The sequence below is a fragment of the Rousettus aegyptiacus genome, unplaced genomic scaffold (assembly GCF_014176215.1).
Source record: "Rousettus aegyptiacus isolate mRouAeg1 unplaced genomic scaffold, mRouAeg1.p scaffold_m13_p_1, whole genome shotgun sequence".
NCBI lineage: Eukaryota > Metazoa > Chordata > Mammalia > Chiroptera > Pteropodidae > Rousettus > Rousettus aegyptiacus.
The window spans coordinates 98736619-98759321 of record NW_023416284.1 but is presented as its reverse complement, the minus strand read 5'-3'; the positions used below and the strand labels follow the sequence as shown (position 1 = coordinate 98759321).

The window sequence follows — 22703 nt, the reverse complement described above, 5'->3', positions numbered from 1 at the left end:
TTTTCAAAGTTGCATAAATTTTGGACTGCTACTATTTCGTGGGTGTTTGTATAAATAGCAAAGGTTAGGTTGAAGGCATTTGTAATAGCAAAGATTCAATTTTGATCTGTGGGTATCAGAAACATTGGTTGTTAATATATATGAATAATTTAGAATCTTAAATCTTTCTGAATTTACTTGTTAACTGTTCTTGACTTCTGTTATGTGTTTAAGGTGACTAGATTGATTTAGCAATTTAACAGAGGATATTTTTAAATTACTGTTTTTGCTGCTAAGTTTCTAGAGGATTAGTCTGAGATGTTAATTTTCAAGCTAAAAAGTAACTTCAGTATGTGTTGTCTGTTCTGTGAGATGTGTATGCATATTCCCTTCCTTTACAGATGTGTTTGGGCTGGCATTACTAAGAAGTTATACTCGTGTATGGTATTGACATTTTAATAGTATAATTGTTTTATACTTTGTATCTTTATATAAATTATTTTAGACTTATTTAATATTGATGAAGAAGAAAATATAAACTATAAGATCAGCCAAGAGAAAGAGTCTGTTTGGGTCCAGTCTTTTGTTTCTGTATGCTGCCATAGTGTACTAAATCACCAATTCTTTGTTAATGGTTTTTTCTTAGTTGATATTCCTAAAACTGAAAACAGATAATCTTTTAGTTAAACTAATACTATTTATCATAAGGATAAATTTAAGCTTTATTAAGCTTTATTTTCATTCATCAACTAGACTTCTACTCACTTGAACTTTATTTTGTTTATAATTTTATTTGCTAAGCAAAAAACTTTTAAGTTTATATTTTCAGATTTGAATAAGTAGGTTGTACATAATTAAATGTTTTTCTGGTTAATCGTAGATTCTTTGGATGGGAAGAAACCTTGAAAGGACCTCTAGTTTATCCTGCAACTTCAGTCAATATCCCACTTAAATCATCCCAGGTAGATAAAAATTTATCCTATTTTTGTAAATCTTCAGAGGTAATATGGCAACCTTTGTAGATAACCTTTTATAGCATTTAATTATTTTCTCTATAAGGAGAGTCTGACTAACTAGCTACACTTAATCTATATTTGTATTTGTTCTCCCTTGCCCTATTCTCTACTTTTTGAGTAAAGAGATCTGCTTACTATAGTATTAAGAAGATTCTAGTTCTTCATAAACTTAATAGTAGTAGCTACCATGTATAGTGCTTTTATGCCAGACACAGTTGTAAGCCCTTTGCAGATTTGTAACTCATTTACTCCTCACAGCAATCCCATTAGGTTGGCAGTATTACAATTCCCATTTTACATGTGAAGAAAAAACAGGCTCCTTGAGCTTAATTGATTTGCCCAAGGTTGTACTCAAGACATTTCTTTAGCTACTTGTTTGATAGCTGATAATCTTTCAGTATAAATAATACTTAGGTTTCTTGTCAAGTAGTAACTGCTACATTTAATCTTTTTTTTTTTCATAAGGGAGAATTCTACCAAGTAGTGGGGATAGAATTCAAACTTTGGTATTTTGCAGGCAGTCTGTGCTCTGATACACTGTGCTCTGGTATTATTTCTTCTTGACTGTTGTGAAGTCATCCCTCACCATGCTGGTTTATTTTAATCCCTTAACAGGTCTTGTTTGTGAGTCCTTTAATTACCTCCGTAGTTCTGTTATTAACTGTTTCTCCTTTATAGATTGGAAACTTGGGACAAACACCATAAGGGTTATGTCTAATGCAAAGATTACATCAGGGTTCTTACATGCGCCTATTTTTTAATTATCAGATCGTACTTATAAAATGAAACAACCCAAAACCAGGAAAAAAAAATGCCTAAACTGCATTGGGGATTAATGGTTACCTGTTTACCTTTTTAGCTAGAGAAAGACCCTGGATTTGTTATATACCCTACAGGTTTGTAGTTGAGATATTGTTTTCCATTGAGGAAAAATGGAACTCAAATTTCAGTGTAGATATCTGTAAGCAGTATCTCTTCATACTCTTGCTGAATTTTTACTATCTTTGCCTATGTAGATAATAATCTAAATACACATGTTTTAATTTGGTTAAATGAATTGATCTTTTCATTTTTTAAAAATTAAGGCTTTGGATTTTTAGAGCAGTTTTAGGTTCACAGCAAAATTGAGGGGAAGATATAGAGATTTCCCATTTACCCTCTGTCTCCACACATGCATAGCCTCCCCCATTATCAACATCTATCAGAGTGGTTCATTTGTTACAATTGATTCACTCTTAAAAAAATAACTAATAATTAGGGATTACTAAGTGCCCAGCATGAACTAAGTATGTCAATTGATTGAAACTCGCAGCAACCCTATGAGAGAACATCTGTTGTTAATATTCTATTTTTTTGATTACTTGATTTTTTTTTTTACAATGTTTCAAACTTATAGGAAAGTTGCAAAAATGGTGCAGGAACTTCTATATACCCTTATTCAAAATCACCAGTTGTTTTCATTTTGCCCCATTTGCTTTATCATTTTATCTCATGTGAATATTTTTAAACAAGTAAATTTTTTTTTTTTTGGGGGGGAGGATATAAAGGCCTTAATTTTTAGAGAAAGGAAGACCGTCTTGAGTGTATCAGCAAGTTGGTATGATTTTGATTTTAATCAAGCATGTGAAGCAAAGAAATCTCAAGATTGGGTTTAGAGTAGATTTTGCAGTTTTATGGTTTGCTGTCTTCAGTCATTTCTGAAAAACTTTCTTTTACCTGTGAATAACGAATTCGTGGGCCCCTCCCTCATTAGCAAAAACTGTGTCCTTAGTGTATTCCTCTGTTGGGAACCTCCTTAGCACCTTGTATGATGTGCTCACACATGAGTGGGTCCTTAGGATATGCTTGCTATTGATGATATATGGGTGATTATTTGAAAACAGGAGCCACAGTGCTGTTCAACACCTTGACTAAGACATGTATATTTTGAAGATCCTTATGTAGTTTCAAGGAGCTGGAAAGATCTAAGTGCAAAATGTCATGCCTTAAGAATACTGGTTGCAATCAATACAAATGGGTTTGCCTTACAGTATGGGAATGAATATAAATATGCAACACTTTTATTACCTCCCTCAAAATAACCTACATTTTAGGAGTCTTTTCAATTGTTGTATAAAGAGATTTAACCTACTGCATCCCATTGCCACCTTCCAGCTCATTCTCAGTCTTATTAATATGATAGCCTGTCCTTTTGATAAAGGACATACAGAATGAGGCCTGTCCCATTTTAGTGAAAGGACTATCAGCTATATTCTAACAAATGTAAAATACTGCACTTCTCCCCCCACCTTTAAGTGATCATCAAAGTGACGAAATATAGCTCCTTATAAGAGCTGATTGTAATAATTAAAAATACTTTGCTTCCATAAGGACGAGAAAATTACAAATTATTTGGAAAGCTTTCTTCTTAGTCATGCATTATTGTTGCTGAGGCATGGGCAGTTTTTAAAGATATATTGTTCCTTTGCCATTTACATGTTAATAGAAGTCTGAAAAGTAAGGCACTCTTCTGAAATTTTCAGGATTGTTTTTATTATATGTCATGTTGTAAACAGCATTCTGTGACAGGTATTTTCTCTCTTTGTCTTCTATTGAGCTAATTAGTAATTTACACTCTAGTAGCATCTCTTCCAACCTCACTGTGTGAAAATGCTTGCTACTCTGTGCCTTCCGTGCAGCCTGGGCTGGCAAATGATTGGGGGCAGATGTTGGTTAGCACATCAGAAGGATCAGGGCTAAAATTTATTTTTGTGTTTTTATAAATGGATAGTTTTTTGTATATGCCCTGCCCCTGCCCTCGTGCCTCTCCCCACCATTCAAATAGGAATGTCGTGACCTCCTGTAATCCAGAGCAACTGTCCTTGATTCAACTTCGGACTATTTTCCATTCTGTCCCCACCCCCACAACAACATTGTGGGATTTGGGGAAGATTAGCAGGCCAGTCTGGCATAGTTTACAGCCCAGAAATCTGGTCTTCACTGCTCCCTCCCATTGTCAGAATACAGAGCTTCTTGTCATTGTCTTTAGAATCTAGCAGTCCTTCTTTTGCTGGGCATGTTATGTGAGGGGTGCGAGAGCAGCACTATCACTAGTGAGTTAGGAAGATGCTTTTATATAACACTTGTATCCCTCCAAAGAGAGGATAGGCCCAAACTTTGTGTCAGCTTTTGCAAAATACAGCCGTGAGTGACCAAAAGATAATTTATAGGTTGGCTTTAGCACTTTGTCACCTTTGTGTTCTTTTCTTTCCTGCCCCCTGCTCTATCTCTTTTAGTCTCTAACATGGAAAAGATGATGTGTAGTATCTGTCGTGCGCTCACTTGGAATAGGCCACGGGGGGCATATTAAAGTAGCTACAGCTTTTGACTTTGAATTAAAGTAATAAGGATCAGTTTGTTTAGAAAGGAATATAAATTTTAATTGAGAATGGAAAGTAGAGAAAAGGTGGGTTTACTGATTTATCAATTTTGAGCCAAAACCTTTCTAGAATGCTAGATAATTTGTAGTACTTGTTTTTGCAGTGATAGATACTGATTTCTCAGGATAATAAGGTCAAAATTCCTGTTAGAGCTGCTTAGAGTCCCCCTGACAAAAACTATTTCCTGGAGGTGATCACAAAGAAAATGAGGTAAGGAAATGTGGGAATAGTTCAGTTCAGCTTTCACTGCTAATAACATTATGATCAAAGACATCTAACCTTTGACAGTGAATCAGCACTCATAAACAGAGGACATTTCATTTATATGAGCATTTTTAGAGTCTTTGGGGCTGTATTAGTATTTTTCTCACCTTTACTCCTTTTCTGTGTTCTAATACAACTACCTATATCAATTTTCTTAGTTATTTTGGAAGTTCTTGGCTAGATGCTAATTATATTCTCATGCTTTAACATCTAAAAGAGTCGAAGAGCAGATAAATAAGCAACAAAAAAGTAAAATGTCATCAAAGTGGACTAATATGAAGGGGTGTTACGAGTAAGTAAAGGTGAGACAATGAATACATGACTAGAATTGATTATACTCTTAAAAGAAACATTTCTAAAATATATGGCACTGCTTGAATTGATAACAGTGCATTTCACGTGAAAGGTGAGCATGCTTTAATGAAATGATTAAACTCATTTGGGGTTGACCATTTATTGCCTACTCCATGCTAAAATCTCAAATTGGTTAAACATTACCAGTTTCCCCAGTTATACTGCTAATGTGCCTCTCGAATTATTTTTTCCTCCTTAGGCAGTTCAGCTTAACCTACAACTAATAATAAATTCAAAATCTTATTTAAGCTATAAATTCAGTAATCTTAATCATTTAAATAAATATAAGATAAAACATAATTACCATTTACCTAACAAATTAAAAGATTGAACTAGTTGATGATAGTAGTAGATGAGAATATGGGGAAGTTTCATACACTGTTGGTGGGAATGTAAGTTTTCTTAGAGTTTATTGGAATTTAAAATATATATACCATGTGACCCACTAATTCTACTTCTAAAAATTTGTCCTACAGATATATTCATACAATTGCATGGAAACTACAAGCACAAAATTTTTCTTCATAGGATTGTTTGTTATAGCAAAAAAAAAAAAATTAAATCTATCGTTTAGGGACTGGTTAGATAACGTACGATTGGTTTACGCAGTGGAATACTACCACTAAGCTGTTAAGAATGCAGTGGATCTCCATTTGCCAATATAGAAACATGTCCAGTGTTATTTTAAATAGTCACATTATTGAACAAATAAGTGTAGAATATTCCTATTTTTATAAAATGTTAAGACTGTTATTGAGGAGATAGCCACGTTTTTGGGAGGAGGTAGTCACTTTTTACTCTCTATACTTCTATAGTGTTTAATAAACGTGAGGAAGGGATTAACTGAGAACATCTTCATGAAGAAATCTTGTATAGTAATGAGGGAGAAAGAGGAGGTTGGCTAGAGAACTGCTCCATTCATGTAAGATACATTAGTCAAGCTTTTGAGTCAGGAATGAGTACTGGAATGGCGAAAAGAGGGGATAGAGTGGAAGTTGAAGCCATTTGGTGGAGGTTTTAAAGGTAATGAGAAAGGCCTGCATTTGATTTGAAAAATGATTTGTAAAATGGAGACAACAATAGTACTTAGTTCATTGGATTGTTGTGAGGACTAATTAAATAATGTATATAAAATGTTTAGAACTGTGACGGACACATATTAAGTGCTCAGTATTAGCTATTATTACTGAATGAAAATACGTTATCTTTTGTAAGCCTGAATAAATTATTGTCTTTTATTATGTGCAGTGATGACTCTGCTGACCCCACTGACAGATCAATACGACTGGGCTTTTCCAGTAGTATTGATGGTTGGCGCAGCCATTCCTATTTTTCACCTTTGATCCTCCCATGTACTAACACTTAATATCAAAATCTGAAATACTGAAGAATTACAGTTTTAGAGCTTTAGAAATACGATGTCCTACAAGTTACTATTGGCTTTGTTTACCAATATTATATATACTAGTTAACAGTTGGAATTTGTAAAATAAAGTGGGGAACAGGTAATTTGGGGGGAAAACATCATTTTCTGTGCCTAAGAGATGTGGAATAGATATGTCACTTTGCACCGAATGTGTTAATCAGTTTTTGTTAGCAGTGCAGTAAAATGAGCATATTAGCTGTAACACCTACATTGGCAGCCAGCAGTCAGCTTGTGAAATCTTTTAGAAAACAGAAATCTGGTGAGAAGTGTTTCTGAGCAGTTGAAATATCTTTTGGGAGAAAATTACGTAGAGCAAATAAAGTAGAAAAAATTTCTTTGAAAAGAGATTTTTTTCACCACTGAGAGCCATGAGAAAAGATGTTGTGTACTGAGATGTGACAATGTAATTTTGCAGGGCTTTAGAGTTCTTTTTTATTTCAATTTTTTAATTTAAGTTTGTCATTTAAAGAACTTTAAGGTATATATGTGATAAAAAATAAATTTTTATACTATGAAAAATTAATTTATTTTAAGATGATGAATTTCTCACTTTATAGTGTATATATTCTAATGTAAATTATTTTTTCCCTTCTACTTCCAGTTAAAATGTATCTTAAAACATATCTTTTTGAGTTTTTCTTTTTTTTAAGCCTTCAGCAGAAATAACAAGAAAAGTTTATATTTAAGTATAGTACTTGGCAGTTGAAGTGTTCAATAAATTTTTATTGAATAATTTAATGTATGCATGAATGATAAGTATTCTGAATTTGGACTTCATACTCTGTGACTTGGGAACAGTCTAGCATTGGTGTATAAAAGCCCTCTGTTCAGCATCCTTCCCGTGCTCAATTTCCTTTCCCACCTCAAAAGCACCCTCTCTAATGTGTTTGCTATATGTCGTTGATTCTGTATGCATCTTTGTAAACTACTTGGTGACTTTTTTTGTATATGTATTTTTAATTCCAAAATTTCTCATTATGGTCCATTGTTTTAGAATTTTTGACTGTAGAATTCTGTAAAATATAGAATCTCTGTAAAAATTCTGTAGATTTTGCTCTGGTTTTTACTTTTTCACTCAGCACAGATTTAAGACCTATGTGTGTTTTTGGATGTACATTTAGCTAATTGGTCCTAACTGCAGCATAGTATTCTGTGGTGTGTGTCCGTTCCCATGGTGATGGATGCCTAGGCTACCGTAAACAATGCTCCCAATAAACAGTCTTGTACATGTCCATTATAGATGTGTTTGAGAATTTCTTTGGGATACAGACTAAGAAGTGTCATTGTGGTATAAGTATTGTCAGGCTCCTGAATTATTGTATCAGTGTATACCCCACAGGCATTGCATTCTCCACTACCCCAACATTTGATATTGTCCCCATTTCTAATTTTTGCCATTTAATTATGTCTCATTTTAATTTATATCTTCTAATTACTAGTGAGTTCGAGCATTTCTTCATATTTTAGTTAGCTGTTTCCCTTCATGAAATATGCGTGAAACCATAAACATAGTATTTTATTTATTTTTTTAACCTGGAGGAACTTTTGGTTATGCATTATATTTTGTTAGATATTAATGTATTTTCTCAAACTTCAAAAAGAAAAGAACATCGGACTTTATGTAGAAGCTTAAAGCATTGTTTTCTTCCTGATTGCAAGAAACAATGAAACAAATATTATTTTTAAGCATGCAACTTGAAATCTATAAAGTATGCTACAATTAAACCAGTTACCTTGTTAATCTATTCTCATTGTCTTTATTTATGCTGAAAATTGAGAACAAATGTTTTTACCAGAATAGATTTGGTTGGAAAATGCTTCATCACATTAGATTTTTAAAAATCTCCTCTGGACAAAAATCAGTAGGAGATTATATATATTCAAAAAAAAAAAAATCAGGTCCAGCTGTTTCCTCATTTGCAGTCTCCCTAGATGTAAGACTGAGTAAATAGCAGGTAACACCTCTGCCTGTCCACGAAGAGTGCAACACTTGATCAGTGAGCATAGCATGGTTGTAACAGTCACTGATGATATTAAATAAGATATACAAGTACTATATTCCCACTTTTCTGTAAAAGGGCAATAGAAAATATAGATATTTGAATTTGTAAAGTGGGGATAGAGAAAAGCGTATTTCCTTATTGAGATGTCATTTCTTGGGGTCTTAGAAAAAGTTGGGCAGCAGTTGTTTCAGACTTGCACATGAATCCCATTGCTTTTTGTTCAGTCTACAGGAAAGGATGAGTGATGACTCAGAATGCTTTTTTTTCCTTGTTCCAACGGATTTGCAGTATTTATGCTTTCCTTTCCTGAGGAAGCAATACAGTTTCTTAACCGTTTTATTTCTGACGAAAATGTGACGCAATCAGTTGGTTCTGTTGACTTCGGTTTGGTATTTGCTTGACTAAGTGAAAAAGGAAATTTAATTTGTGATGTGATTCATGTCATGAACCATGAACTTTTCCCAATGACACCATAATATGTTAAAATTTTTTCTGTTATTTTTCTCTTTTTGCTAGTATTGTGGTTATGACTTTTGAGTAATTATCAATCAGCAAAACATTTTTTCCTGTTCTTAGTTTTCTTCAAACAAACTCACACTCTACGCTAAGATGTAGAGTTTTCCAAATATTTTGCTATTACTCTGCCTTGAAAATTTTTTTTCTCTCATTATTATTTTTTCTCAGAAATCTTGCTTGGAAAATCTTATTTTTAAATGTGCTTTTAAAACATACTTTTTAACTTTTCAAGAATCTTTTAAAATTTAATATTTATCAATGCTAAGCCTTTTATAGAGCATAAAAAGTATACTACCTGCTTTTTCCCTCCCCACTGTTCTGCCTCTCCGGCTACCTTCATTTTCTATTCTTTGAGCTGTTTCTTTTGGTATTTAATGCCATTTTCCTAATAGTAGTCTTAGACTGCTCTTTTTAAAAATCCGTACAGGTTGTTCTCTAGACCTATATAGCTGTCTACCTGGAATCTGCCTTCTCACGTATCCTAGGTATTTCCTTCACCTCCCTATGTTGGGACCCCATGTTTCCTGGACCCCATAATCTTCCTTTTTTATTGCTTACACTTTAATTAATCAATTTCTCCAGAAAGTACGTAAGAAAAAAGAGCATGGGATGTAAATTTATTTGTGAATCTGCATGTATGAAAATGTCTTCATTTTCTCTCGTATTTGATGTATAATTTCCCTAGATACAGAATTCTAGATTGGAGAGTATTTTCTAGCTTCTGTTGTTGCTAATGAGAGTCTAATGGTATTCTGATTCTTGATTTTTTTCCCTCTCCTTGGTTGCTTTTAGGATCTTATCTGATGTCCTGAAATTTTATGATAATCTGCCTCACTGTGGGCCTTGTTTTATCTGTTGTGCTAGGTACACTGAGGGATTTTTTTGGTTCTGGAGATTTTTTTGAATTCTTAAATTCTAACCAACTTCTCCCTTCGCCCCCATTTTCCTGTTCTTTCTAGAACTCTTATCATTTGTATTTGGAATTTATGGGTCCTTCAATTTTGCCATCCTTTCTATTTCTCATCTTTTTGTCTCTTTATTTTCTGGAAGATGTCTTGAACTTCATCTTCAAATTCTTCTTATAAGTTTAAGATTTTTGCTGTCCTATTTTTAATTTTCAAGAGCTTTTTTCTCTAAATGTTGCTTTCTAATAGTTTTCTATTTTTGTTTTATGGATGAAATAGTTTTTCTCTGAGTATGTTAATGATAATTTTCAAAAATTTCTTCGGCCTCCTGTACCATCTCTGTTTCATTAAAATACCTTTACTTGATTATTTGTTTTGGTCTTTCATTTAGGGAATTTTTTTAAATCTATATATAGCCTTGGCTATCTTACTCATATTCCAGAATGAGCCGCTGAAAAACTGAAAGCTGAGTTTTTCAGAGTGGGAGCTTTGAAGAGTTAAGTGGTTGTCTTTGTTTAAAGGTAATTAGCCAGGGACCCAACTTTTGTGGGGGAGGGTCTTACCTCTAGCAGTCAGTATTTGTAGCTGTTTTTCTCTTGACCAACTTCTTCCCCTGAGAGAATGCTCCAATCATTGGCTTACACTCCTGGCTGCAACATTTGGGAGGCTGGGTAGGGAAAGAGCTGGGGATATTTACCATTGAGGATATCAGCTTTCTGGTTATCCTCATCTTTTTAGACTGGTAGGGCTGCCCCTAGTTGTCCTCTCTCTGGTCCACGGTCTCTTTAGCTTCCAGAGAACAGACTTCCTATCCTCTGACCAGTGGCTGCTTAGAGTTAGGATGGGAATCTTGGGATAGAATTTTTACCCTCTTCTCCTTTTTCAGCCCTGTGTGCTATCTCCACTTTTAGAGGCGTTCCGAGCTTCTCTGGTGTATCGTACCACAGTTCATAGTTTGCTTTGAGCTTCCCCTTAACATGCTCTTAGTTTTTGCTTTCTTTGTTCTGCTAAATCAAATACCTTATCCATTTGCTTTTCAGCTTCCAAAAACTTTGTCGTAGTTGTTTCTTATTCTTTATCCTTGTGGATTTTGTTTTTAGTGCCATTTTAGCGGAGTTATGGAGAAGGCAGAGGTAAATGCGGGTATTTAGTGCATCATGTTTCAACGGAAAATTCAAGCTTATTTCTTTGATGCCCTATTTCAGCAGATTTAATAGGTGGTTTACTTAAAGCAGTTGCAAAATTTTGCTATAATAGCAATATTATACAGGATATAAATTCATTTGTTTTTGCTACCTTTGTGGATTAATGCCAACCTATAGCTTGCTGTAAGAGAATGACTTTGTGAAGTTTACCAATAGAATAAGAGAAATTTAGTTACCTAAATGTTACTTTTACAGATGTGGAAATTGAGACCCAGAGAACAGAAGCAGCTTACTTACGTTCGCTTATCTATCTAGAACTAGAACTAAGTCTTCTCCAGTGTTCTTTTCCTTACCAGTATGGTTCTTTTCTCATTAAAGTAACTGGAAATAGGAGCCCTCTATCCATTGCTTATGTCACCCAAATGTCCTTTTAATCTAGTGTAGGCTTTAGGTTGTAGTCATAAAATTTTTTTTTTAAAAATGTTTTTCTTCCTATTACTGTTCTCTTTGGGGGAGAAATCCTGTTTTATACTTTTGAATAAAATTACTTACACATATATCTATAGACTAGTTTTATTTTGGTGAACTTTAAACTTGAGAAAATGTGTCTGTTTTGAAAAATTTATACTGAGCATTTATATGGTTTCTTTTTTCCTCCTACTGTTCCCTTCTCAGTGGGTTCTAAAAGTTCTCTGGGTAAGGTGTAAATCCTTTCTGAATATAATTATGGCAGGTAAAATTATTTAGAACTTGGACCTGGTTCCCTAGTGTAGCGGTTAACACGTCTGGTTTACATGCAGAAGATCTTGGGTTCATGCCGCAGTGGAGCCACGGTCCGTGGTTACTGCCATGACATTCTGAACAAGCCTGATTTCTGATCTTGGAAGCTAAGCAGGGTCGGGCCTGGTTAGTACTTGGATACCACCTGGGAAGACCAGGTGCTGTAGGCATAAATAATAATAATAAATAATAAAAATAAAAACAGGATTATATTTAAGTACGGTGAAGAAATAGCAACTCTATCGTATGCTATATGGAAGGTTATTTTGTGGCTAATGCTGCTGCTCTACAAAATAAATAGGATTTGGTATTGCTTTTGTTTGCATGTATGTATCTTGGATGATTGGGGAGAATGCAAGCATAGTATGCTATTGCTTTTAGGTCATTTTCTTTTTTGACGAGAAGGAATCTCCTACCTGGCTAAGATCTTATGTTCTTTAAGCTGTTATTAAGCTGTTGGTTAAGACTGGGATGTTATTCAACTAAAATGAAGACCCAGATACCAAACACATTTTATATTCTTGAGTTATACCTGAATGATCGGGCTCTTTTATCCCTGCATGCCCTCCAACCCCATGCAATGTTTGAATATCAATGTCTTTTCTCACCAGAACAATGATCTGAAGTCTTTGCTTTCTTTGGTAGCAAGGAAAGAATAGCTAACCCTGGTGAAGCTCTTGTCAGTTTACAATGCATTTACGCACACATTTTCTTATTTGATTTTCACAGCACCCTTGAAAGGGAGCAGAGCTGATTTTATATCCATTTATAGGTGAGGACATAGAGGTTTCAAGGTGTTTATGAGTTCCCTAAGGTCACACTGCTCATAAGTAGATAACCTGGGGCTTAAACCCGAGTTTTTTATTTTAAACCTATAGCCTTTTTTTTTTTTAACTTTCCCATGTTCTTATGCTCCTTATAAATTAATAGACCCATCTAGTATCTTATTAGGTATGGAAGTCAATCAACAAGGCAGGTGGATTCCGAAAGCCTTTTTGATCCTAATCTTTATACAGGCATTTAGGGAAGAAAATTTCTAATGTGAGACTTGACCTCTTTCAGTCTGAGATTCTGGATCTCTTACACATTATTATATTGATCCCGGATTGTTTTTATTTAAGAAGGCTAAGACAATGGGAAAATATTTCATTTCAGTATAAAAATGTGCATGTAGAGAGAGAAAATTACAGTTTGCAGTGGTAAATGCCATGTGAAGTTTTTAATTAAAATTACTTTATAAATGTTAGCATGTCACCAAAAAGTAAAATTTGTGATAAATTTATAAGAAGGGGTCCTCTATTAGTAATCTATTCAAACAACAATAGAAAGACAGTAGGACATGATGAATGAAAAACAGTCTTTGTCCTCAGGAAGCTCACAGTCTAGGTTGTCATTCCACGCATACTGTATCACAGAGCTTCATAAACCCATGGGCCACATTTCTGCTAATGGTGATAAAGCATTTTAATAAACAGCTTATAAGAAGTCAATTCACTTGCCAAGTAAACTTGAATTTTATCATCCAGATTATTCTGAACCACCATCAGAGGGTATAAATGCAATCCTTGTGTTTCATAGAAAATCTTAAATCTATCTGTTTTGTAGTTTCTGTGCAGAGGTTCTGAATTTGAACTTAAATCATTATTCAGAGCCATTAATGGAGAAAATCCATGGCAAACTAATAACTTAACAGAAAGTCAGCAGATCTTGAGTCTTTGTCTATATGCTGTCCATGCTGTGCACTGAAATGTAAGTTGTTACATATTTCTTTTTCGCATTGTTATTTGCTGTGGGAAATAGGTCCAAAATTTTAGAATTTTGAATTTGAGCGGGGCTTCAGTAGGAGAGTATGGACTGAAACCCATCCACAGGCTTCCTGACAACCTAGTCTAGCTCTCTCTCTTTCCACCAGTCTTTGTTGGGCTTCCAAATTTAGCAGCCAAAAGGGATTTAATTGTGGTCTTCTTAAAGGTTTATGTGAGGTTTCTTTATTTAGTTGTGGATGAATGTAAAATTTTTCCTTATTTAGTTGTGAGAATTCTCTTTGCATTTGTATCTTCCAAGGCTTTTGGCCTGTTTTTACTTTGTTTAGACATGACTGATAATTTATGATTTAAAAAATTACTTATGACATTGGTTAAACTTAAACATATGTCATTTCGTAGACTTTTTACCCAGTTGCAGAGAAAGCATCTAATTCACGTTCTGAGTTATATTAGTTCTTTGGCAATGACAATGAGAATATGTTTCTGTTCCCAAACCATCAGCATTAGGTGTAGCTTGCTATATTATCACACCTGCCTTGTCTATTCTCAGGGCTGCCTTAAGAGCCATGAGAGATATGTATGGAAGAACTTTAAATCAAACCATACCATAAAGTGCTATAATAGTATGTTGCATGCATGCAGTCATGCATGAATCCTCTGATTAATTGTACAATTGAGACTGTTTGTTCTGAGACATTTCGCTACATGAGCTTTCAGATTGGAATAGGCCAAAAATGTAGTTGGGTCAAGAAAACATTTAAATTCTTCAAGGCCTTGCTGACAGCAAAATTATGGAGTGAATGGGTGGTAGGAAATAAGCCTAGAGTGTTAGTGCTTTAGACTGTGAATGGAAATAATAAGTTGACTTGAATTTTTTTCTTTGTTTAGTATCCAGCCTCTTCATTCTTTCATCACTATGTGTTAAGCACTTAGTAAGGACTGGATACTTTTTAGACATCACTAATGTTCACATAAGTAAGACAAGATGCCATTGATGTCCTCCAGGAGCTTATAGGGGAAGGTAGTTACAGATAAGATACAACATAGGATAATAAATGTATTTTGGAATATGTCATATGACTGACCTTGCTGAAAAAGGTATAATCTTGTTTAATATTTTTTCTTATTAATTTATTAATATTTTCTTGGGTAACTTTTTAAACTTTTAATAATATAAGCCATTTATTCCCAAACCATATATAACATTTGAACAAATTTTAAATATGTAAACTTTTTTTAAAATATATATTTTGATAGCTTTATTTTCCTAAAATATGGATCCACTCTACTTGGTAAGCCATCTGAACCTTCCCTATCTGACTACATTAATATTAGAGAGCTCGTAAAGAAAGGGCATTGCTGCTATCGCCTTGATATTAGTCCTTGGTGCTAGTATTTCCTAAGAGCAGAAACCTGGGTTTGAATCCTAACTGAACCACTTATTATCTGTGGAACTTATTTGTCCTTCAGTTTCAATATCTATGAAATGAGAATAAAGATAATGCCTACCTCATAGTTGGGAGGCCTGAGTGAATTAATAGATGTTAGAGTGCTTAGATGAGTGTCTGGCACACAATAAAGGCTATATATGTATTGTCAACAGCTGTCATCAAATCATCATCATAATCATTATTGTTATTACTATTTGGCAGAATAAAAGTAAATCGAGTAATATTTTCAAGAATGCATTTTCTCCTTCTCAAGCCCTGAAAATTGACTAGAAAGATAAAGGATCAGGTAGTATACTAGCATTTTACCAGCATTTTCATTTAATCCTGACACCAGTGCTATGAAGTAGATGAGCAAACAGGCTCAGAGAAGTTAAGTAACTTGCTTAAGGTCTCCTGTTAGTAAGTGGATACCATTATAATAACTAGTCTCTGTTACTCTGTATCTGTACTCTTACCTTGCATGACACCAAAAGCCTGAGAGTTCAGCAAGTTTCACTAATAGAGAAGCTTGAATATGTTTGTTTGGGACCTTATTTCTAACGATGTTAAGGGATGTCATCCACATTTTTAGTTTGTTCCCATTGTAGTGATTTGTTTTATCTATATATTTGTAATTTCATCCCCTTCCATTCAAAAAAAGTATGTTGCAGTAGTTTAAATGATATAAGTGGGATCTAGATAGAAAATATTCGAACATGTAGAGTCTTATTAATAGTTTTCAGAATTAAACTGACTTATGATATTGTGCCAGTTTTCAAGATCACCATCATAATTATTGAAGTCATCACTCTTCAAATTAATAGTTGTTTCATAGAGATTTTAAACCTAAACTCCATGTAGTTACATATTCAAGGTGCTATTTAATATGATTATTGTGGTAGGCTTTTGGGAAGCGTTCAGAATTAATTAAAATAAGTAGGATTTAAATGTAGTTAACTTTTAATCTTTTATTGTTTTTATAGTAGAATTATTTGGATAAGAAAGAGGGAAATTTTATGGATGTAAAATCCCCATCCACACAATGTCAGTTTAGCTTCCTGAATTAGGTTACCTCACACCACCAGCCTAGAAGATCTGGAAGTTGTAAGCTCTTCCTAAAAACATTTGTGCATTTCCTGAGTTTTATCTTCTAGAATCGCTTCTGCCTCATAGGCCCTATTTTCTTGCCTTGCACCTCTGATATGCACCATGGTGCACTCCGACCTGAAACTTAGCTCCTTCTCTGATTTTCAGAAAGGCCCTAATTCATACAAGGCATTTGTGGGTTTAGTACACCTGACCAAAGAAAAAAGGCCAAGTAGAGGTGGAGTGAGCCTTGCATTTCATTAATGCAACTTCTCTTATAAGGCATCACTATTATCAAAATGTTTTCATACTTCCCTTGATCTGAGAACTTCACCCCTACCTAATCTCACCTTTGCTCCATTTAACTGACTTTTCTTCTGTTCCTTTCCCTCTCCTCCTCATTCTTCAATCTGTTCCTCTCAGAGATAAAATTATAAATTCTTTCTCTTGTCTAACGCAGAACAATTTCCCTCTTGACAGCCATTCAGCAAGGATCCATCCACCCTGAAGAAGTGGACATGAGAGATGTACCATCCTGAGGGAATATATTTTCACAAAGTTCCTTCTAAGAGGAATTCTTGTGTTATTAGGATGACAAAACAGGATTTTTCATATTGTTTGTTACATGGCAGCTGACAGTGTACTCACCTCAAGCTTACTGAGTCCTGCTTCCTGAATCAAGTGCCAGAAACCTAAAAGATGATTACACTTGTAATTCGTCTAAATCGTATACTCTATATATCTTTGACTAATATAATGTCCTTGTGTATAGAATGTTGCTGCTTTTAAAGAAATATGCTGCTTACCTGAGAGGCATAAACCTACTTAACACAGAAGAATCATCTCATGGCACCTTTCATTATTATATATTTCACTTATACAAAAATAATTTTAGCTTTTGATACTCGAGTATTTTTGTTACCATGAATCTTTTTCTGACAGTTTGAGATTATATGCAAAGACAATATGTAATCTTTGAAACCTAAAGCAAATGCAGAAGTGGATTTTTCAGGATGTAAACCTTCATACTTCCATTTATGTATCAGTCTATTAATAAATGACTGAATCTTTGATTGCTCTTAGCTAAAAAAAAAAATCACAACTTTTTTTTACTCTTTTGTGTTAATTTTGAGTACTTGTAGAGAGTTCCATAAACTGTCTTGTAATATACTGATCTTTTTTCGAATTTATAAATAAGATTCATGACATCGCTTTTCTCACCATGTATTAGCTCAACCTTACAGATTGTTTTCCCCCATAGGTAACAGAAAAGAGAAAACCTAATCAATGATTGTGGAATAATATGGAAGAAGATGGAAAAAAACTTGTTTAATGGGTAAGAAATAAAGCTATAATAAAAAGTTATTAATGAAAACTATTTGTAATAGCATTATATATGGCCTAATAGGTAGCCTAGGTTGACATACTGTTAGGGTGAGAGTGATCAGTCTCTATCTTTGTCTTATCTTTATTTTGAACTTTCACCACCTTCCTTCTCACTGTTGTGAATTTTTTAGTACTGTAAATTAAAGCTAAGAAGAGGTACACAGCCATATTTGAAGATAAAGATGGGACCTGGAGGCCAGCAACCATACTAAAACAAGCCTAGGGTAGGTCTTGAAGGTTACTGGTGGTTGGATAGAAAACGTGTCTGTCGTGACCTGTCAGAATTAACCACCACTTCTTCTTGCTTTCCAAATACTGCCAGCTGCTATTAGGCTCACCATGGGGATCCCATTCATTAGGCAAGTGCAGATTGCGTGTCAGGTGGTAATCAAATAGAATTTCACAGGAAGTGCAATGAAAAGTGTGACTAAATTTATGAGATATAATGTTTTTTAATTACACAAATCCATACATTCTCATTGTCAATAATTTAAACATAGATAACCAAAGCCCTCTACCTGAATCTTAGCCCTCTCCCGGAGTGTATAAGTGTATGATACATGTTATGTCCAATCTTCTTCTTGGCCTAGTGTTTAAAAACATTGGCTTAAAAGCCAAACGGTTTTTGATTAGTCACTGTTAACTTGATATTTGGGAAGGTTAATTACTCTGTGTATCAATTCCTTAGGTATAAGGTGGGAACAATAAAATGCCTATATCATAACCATGTTGAGAATTAATTAGTTAATCCATATAAAAAATTTGAAATAATTCCTGGAACATAGTAAGTGTTCAGTAAATGTTAGCTATAATTCTCATATGTATCCCAGTTAACATGTTTATGTACCAACCCTACACAGATAATATACTCCAAGAGTTAAACCTTCTTGGATAAGGTTAACCTGGTGGCAAGGATTTATAATTTTCTTCATGATAGTTGTCTTTTTGGCTTCAAGCTTTATTTCTCTCAGAGTGTGCTCTGCTAGATTATGTGTGAGAATAGAGTTACACACTTTCAGCTCTTACTGCATATCTTATGGGATATATGGTGCTTACAAGTATATATGAATAAACAGCTATCTTCAGGCTATAGCAGTTTCATCCTGTCCATAAAAGTATCTTTGTCAAAACTGGGTACACGATTCTCTTATTTCTAGATAGGTATGCCAAATTTTCTGTTAAAAATCCTTCAGTCTATTTTTGAAGGACAGGTCTTTTGAGTTTCTTTCTTTCTTGTTTTACAAAATTGTAATCGTTTTGAAAATGGCTTTGATATCTTTGCCATGGCTGGTCAGCACTTTCTTAGGTGGTGCAGACATGTATAGTATGAGGACACTAAAACAGTCATCTTTTTAATTTTTTTTCCTTTTTGTTCTGGGGCTCTCTTAGATTATTAGGGACTATTCTGTCTGCTGCGACTATTTTAAACAAAAACAAGTTAACATTTACTGAGTGTTTATTACGTGTCATACTCTGTGTTAAGTGCTTTACTCATTTATTCATTTTCTCATTTAATCCTGTCATCCACTTATGAAGCAGATATTGTTATCTTGATTTTAAAAGCAGAGAAAAGTAAGGCACAGATTGAGTAATTTGCCCAAAGTCACATTGCAAGGATTCAGACCTGGGGGCCTCCTGGCCTAGTTAGTAAACTCTTTTAAGGTTCATTAAGGTGGGTATGAATTAAAAAAAAACAGTATAGCCAAATATCTCCTGAAAAAGTCACCATAACTAATCCGGCTTTGCTTGTTTGTGGAAAGGAAAATTTGAAATCATGTATCTTCTTAAGTATGGGAAAAATAATGATGTGAGATGATTATTTGTAAGTAATTATTTTTCTTGACCATACTTAAATGAATACAGCTGTTTTACTTCATTATGAATTGTTCGTAGTAGATAAACGTCACCTGGACCTAGCTAAGGATCAAATACATCTTTAGAAAGGATTAGAACAAGTTGATTTGTAGATTACCATTTAGCTGCTATTTTGAGAAACGTCCAGACAGAAAGATTGAACTGTGCAGCAGTTTGGAACTGATTGGTCATTGGAAATTGTCCTTTTGTCCTGTTAAGTAATATTTGAATGACAGTCAGCAAAAAGTTGTGCAAGAGAAGAAAAGGCAGGAGAAAGATGAGTTATGGGTCTTATAATTAGAATGTCACTTATAAGTGATGGTCTAAAAAGTAAATGTGCATTAACAGTCGACATTTATATAACTGGAAAGTACGTATAGTATGAGGTTTTTGTTCTGGGGTCTGTCTTGTCAGAGAAAAACATTGACTTTGCTTTTCTTCAAATAGCAATTCATTCCTGTTGAAATATGGTAAAGTACAAAGAATAAGCGACATTTAAAGTAACAACAAATACACTGATAAAATGTTTTGACTTTCCCGTGAAGCGTGGCTACACATAGTCCATAATGTTTTCCTCTCTCTATCTTTTTTAACTCTCCCTTGTTGGAGAATCCTTTCTGAATGTTCATCAAAGTTATGGCTCTTAATGTACATATCTTTTACAATAGTGTCTTAAAGGGTGGTCCAGGGACCCTTGAGACTCTTTCAGGAGTTAAAACGATTTTCATAACACTACTAACATTACTTGCTTACAAGTATGCAGGGAAGCTTTCCAAAGGCTACATGATATGGAACCAACTAACTAAATGCAGAGATAAGATGGCAGAATCCAACTGTCTTCCTTAACCCAGACATTAAAAAGATTTACAAAAAATGTAAAATAAGACCCCTCATCTCACTAGATTTGCAGTGAGAAGCACCGGGTTTGTTCTACATTAGAACATCCTAGTGACCCCAGTATGGGTCAGAATGCCTTGATGCCCTCTCTCATGATTGGGTGACTGTGAGTGGTCACAGGCAGTGCCTACCACTTAATACCTCTGCGTGGATTCGAGTGACATCCTGATAGATTGAGGCCGTGTCTCCCAATCTAGGGAAGTGAAAATTCTGTTCCTTTTTCATAATTGTCTAGAGGGTATGTTTCAGATTATAGGGAGCTGTGGATATCTGGGCTTAAGGAGAAAGGAGGATTTGATGTTAAGTAGGAATACTGACCAACCTTGCTAATTGTTCTTTGCGTTGGTTGCTCCCAACTTGAATAGGACCAAAAGAACCTTTTGGGACAGCCTTATGTTTTTCGGTGTTAATTGGGCATCTGCTATGTTCCAGTCCTATTTTGAGGGCTGGAAATAAGTCAGCAAACAAAATAAAAGCAAAAATACCTCTATCCTCATGGAGCTTCCATTCCAATCTGGAGTCCTTTGTTCTAATCACAGCTCCCTCTTCAGGGGGGAATCAGAGTTAATGGCGGCCACTGTGGATCTTGAACACCAACTGATGTTTCTCAGTGGCAGAGTATTGAGGGTATAGAGTGAAAACTGCTTGACATTTTGTGATTTTTGATTATTTTTTAAAAAGGTGCCAAATGGTTTGGGGTTTTTCACATCTTACATGGTACCCCAATATAGCAATAAAAGTGGGCCTGTCCAGTTACCATTTTCGTGGTTGTTTTAATCTTGTTTTGTTTTCAAAGTTAGTGCATTATTTGTCAAGAAATTTAACCTAAAAAAATTAAATGCCAAGTGATATTACTCTAATTGCTTTCTATTATTTGAAGAAAAATTTTCATACGTGTATGAGATATTCCTTGCCTGATGAGTTGCTCCCAAGACCCTGTAATTTGTTTAATAGACTTTTATACAGAAAGAGATTACTTGGCTCATTAGACTCTGTCACTTAATAATGACTTGAAGGTTAACTAATGCAGTCATCAAGACTCCTGCTCACTGACTAGATGTCTGTCATATCACTCACCAACTTCAACCGTTTCCAAATGCAGATGATTGGGAATAGCATTAGAATATTAATGGGAAAAGATACTGACGTTCAAAATGTGAATGACCAAAAATTGTATCTAAAGATTATTTTAATTTTAAGATACACTTTAATAGAAGCTCTTTTTTCTTTTTTTTAAATTGGGCGGCATTTCAGCCTTTCCTTCATTGAATGTGTGATAGAAGCTTTTTAATCAGAATGCACCAAATAGCTGTTGTCTTTTAGCATTGCTACCTGCCTGCCAGGCACTCCATTCTCAGATGTGCCTGATATACTACAGACCAGAACATTTAAGGTTCAAATAAAACCCTAGACTTCTGCCAGAATGGAAAAGACATAGTTATTTGGCTACTCAGGGCTGAGGAGGGGGAAGCTGTGAGGGATCCAACTAACTTTTTTTAAATCTCACACTTTATACCTACATTCTTACGTGTGTAGGAACTTCTCATTCCCAAGCCCTTCCGGGTTCTAAAGGTCTAACCAGCTCGCTTGTTTATTTCACCCTGCTGTGGGCAGCATTTAAGTTTTGTATGTTCTTGCCTGCTACATTTTCCATTCCTCAATTTACTTTCCAGATTCTAAAATTTTAATGATATTTCTCATCTGCTTTCGTGTCATCTTCTCCCTTTCTTTCTGTCCTTATGAATTTATGCCCTTTTTTACTCCTTCCCTGTGATTTTATTGGCGTTCGAGAGGAGAGGAGGTGAATGTATATTCATTCTGCCATGTTTTCCTGGAAGCCCAGGTTTTAACATAAATTATCAAGTGCATGCAACATACCAGGAATTATGTTAGACACTTGCTCTTTTCTCAATTTAAAAATCCCATCAAATTCCATTGAGGTTTAGAAAATTCATTCACGCTAGTGTTATTCACCTACTATTTTTTGAGCACCTCATATATGCTAGGCATTACCACATAAATCGTTTCATTTAATCATCACATCAGCTCTGTGAGGCTTGTAGATGTTATTCCTCATTTTAATGAATATGGAAACATTTACAATCACAGACCTAATAAAAGGTAATGCCAGATTTGAGATAGGTTTCTAAAATAAATATGCTTTCTATTATACTATACCTGTATCATCTGTCTATTGGATATTAGATAGCTATTATGAGCTGTTAAACAGGGGAATGCAGTAGAGGATGAAAATGCTGTTTTTGTTTAATACAATGATAATATTTAAGATCTATAGTAGATCTAGAAAGATAGGAGGCATTAAGATCACCTAGCCGTTAAAGCAGTAATAATGTAGGTGTGCAGTGTTAAGGGCCTAGATTTGAGGAAGAGGGAGTAACAGTAATAATGGGGAAGATACTTAGGTTCAGGAGGCTATGAGGTCATTTGAATCCATTCTCTTAAATGAGCTAGTATAA

The 22703-nt window shown here is 34.6% G+C and overlaps 2 protein-coding genes across 12 annotated transcripts in view; both read left to right on the top strand.

The window, feature by feature from the left end:
- The window catches only part of USP49 (ubiquitin specific peptidase 49), a 79588-nt gene that overhangs the window by 11130 nt on the left and 45755 nt on the right, over positions 1 to 22703 (top strand). For 4 of the 9 annotated variants that reach the window (XM_016128520.2, XM_036217933.1, XM_036217929.1 and 1 more), the window contains exon 2: positions 17351 to 17425. The exons of 1 other annotated variant lie outside the window; for it this stretch is intronic. The gene's annotated coding sequence lies outside the window, so the exon portion shown is untranslated. Of the gene's footprint in view, positions 1 to 901; positions 942 to 4534; positions 4625 to 10166; positions 16801 to 17350; positions 17426 to 22703 lie in introns of those variants that run through there. 4 more of the 9 variants (XM_036217907.1, XM_016128514.2, XM_016128515.2 and 1 more) reach the window with 4 other exon arrangements.
- MED20 (mediator complex subunit 20) overlaps positions 1 to 22703 on the top strand; it is a 62607-nt gene that overhangs the window by 18300 nt on the left and 21604 nt on the right. The window contains exons 5-6 of one of the 3 annotated variants that reach the window (XR_004950037.1): positions 860 to 941; positions 17351 to 17425. The gene's annotated coding sequence lies outside the window, so the exon portion shown is untranslated. Of the gene's footprint in view, positions 1 to 859; positions 5590 to 17350; positions 17426 to 22703 lie in introns of those variants that run through there. The other 2 variants (XR_001594901.2, XR_001594900.2) reach the window with 2 other exon arrangements.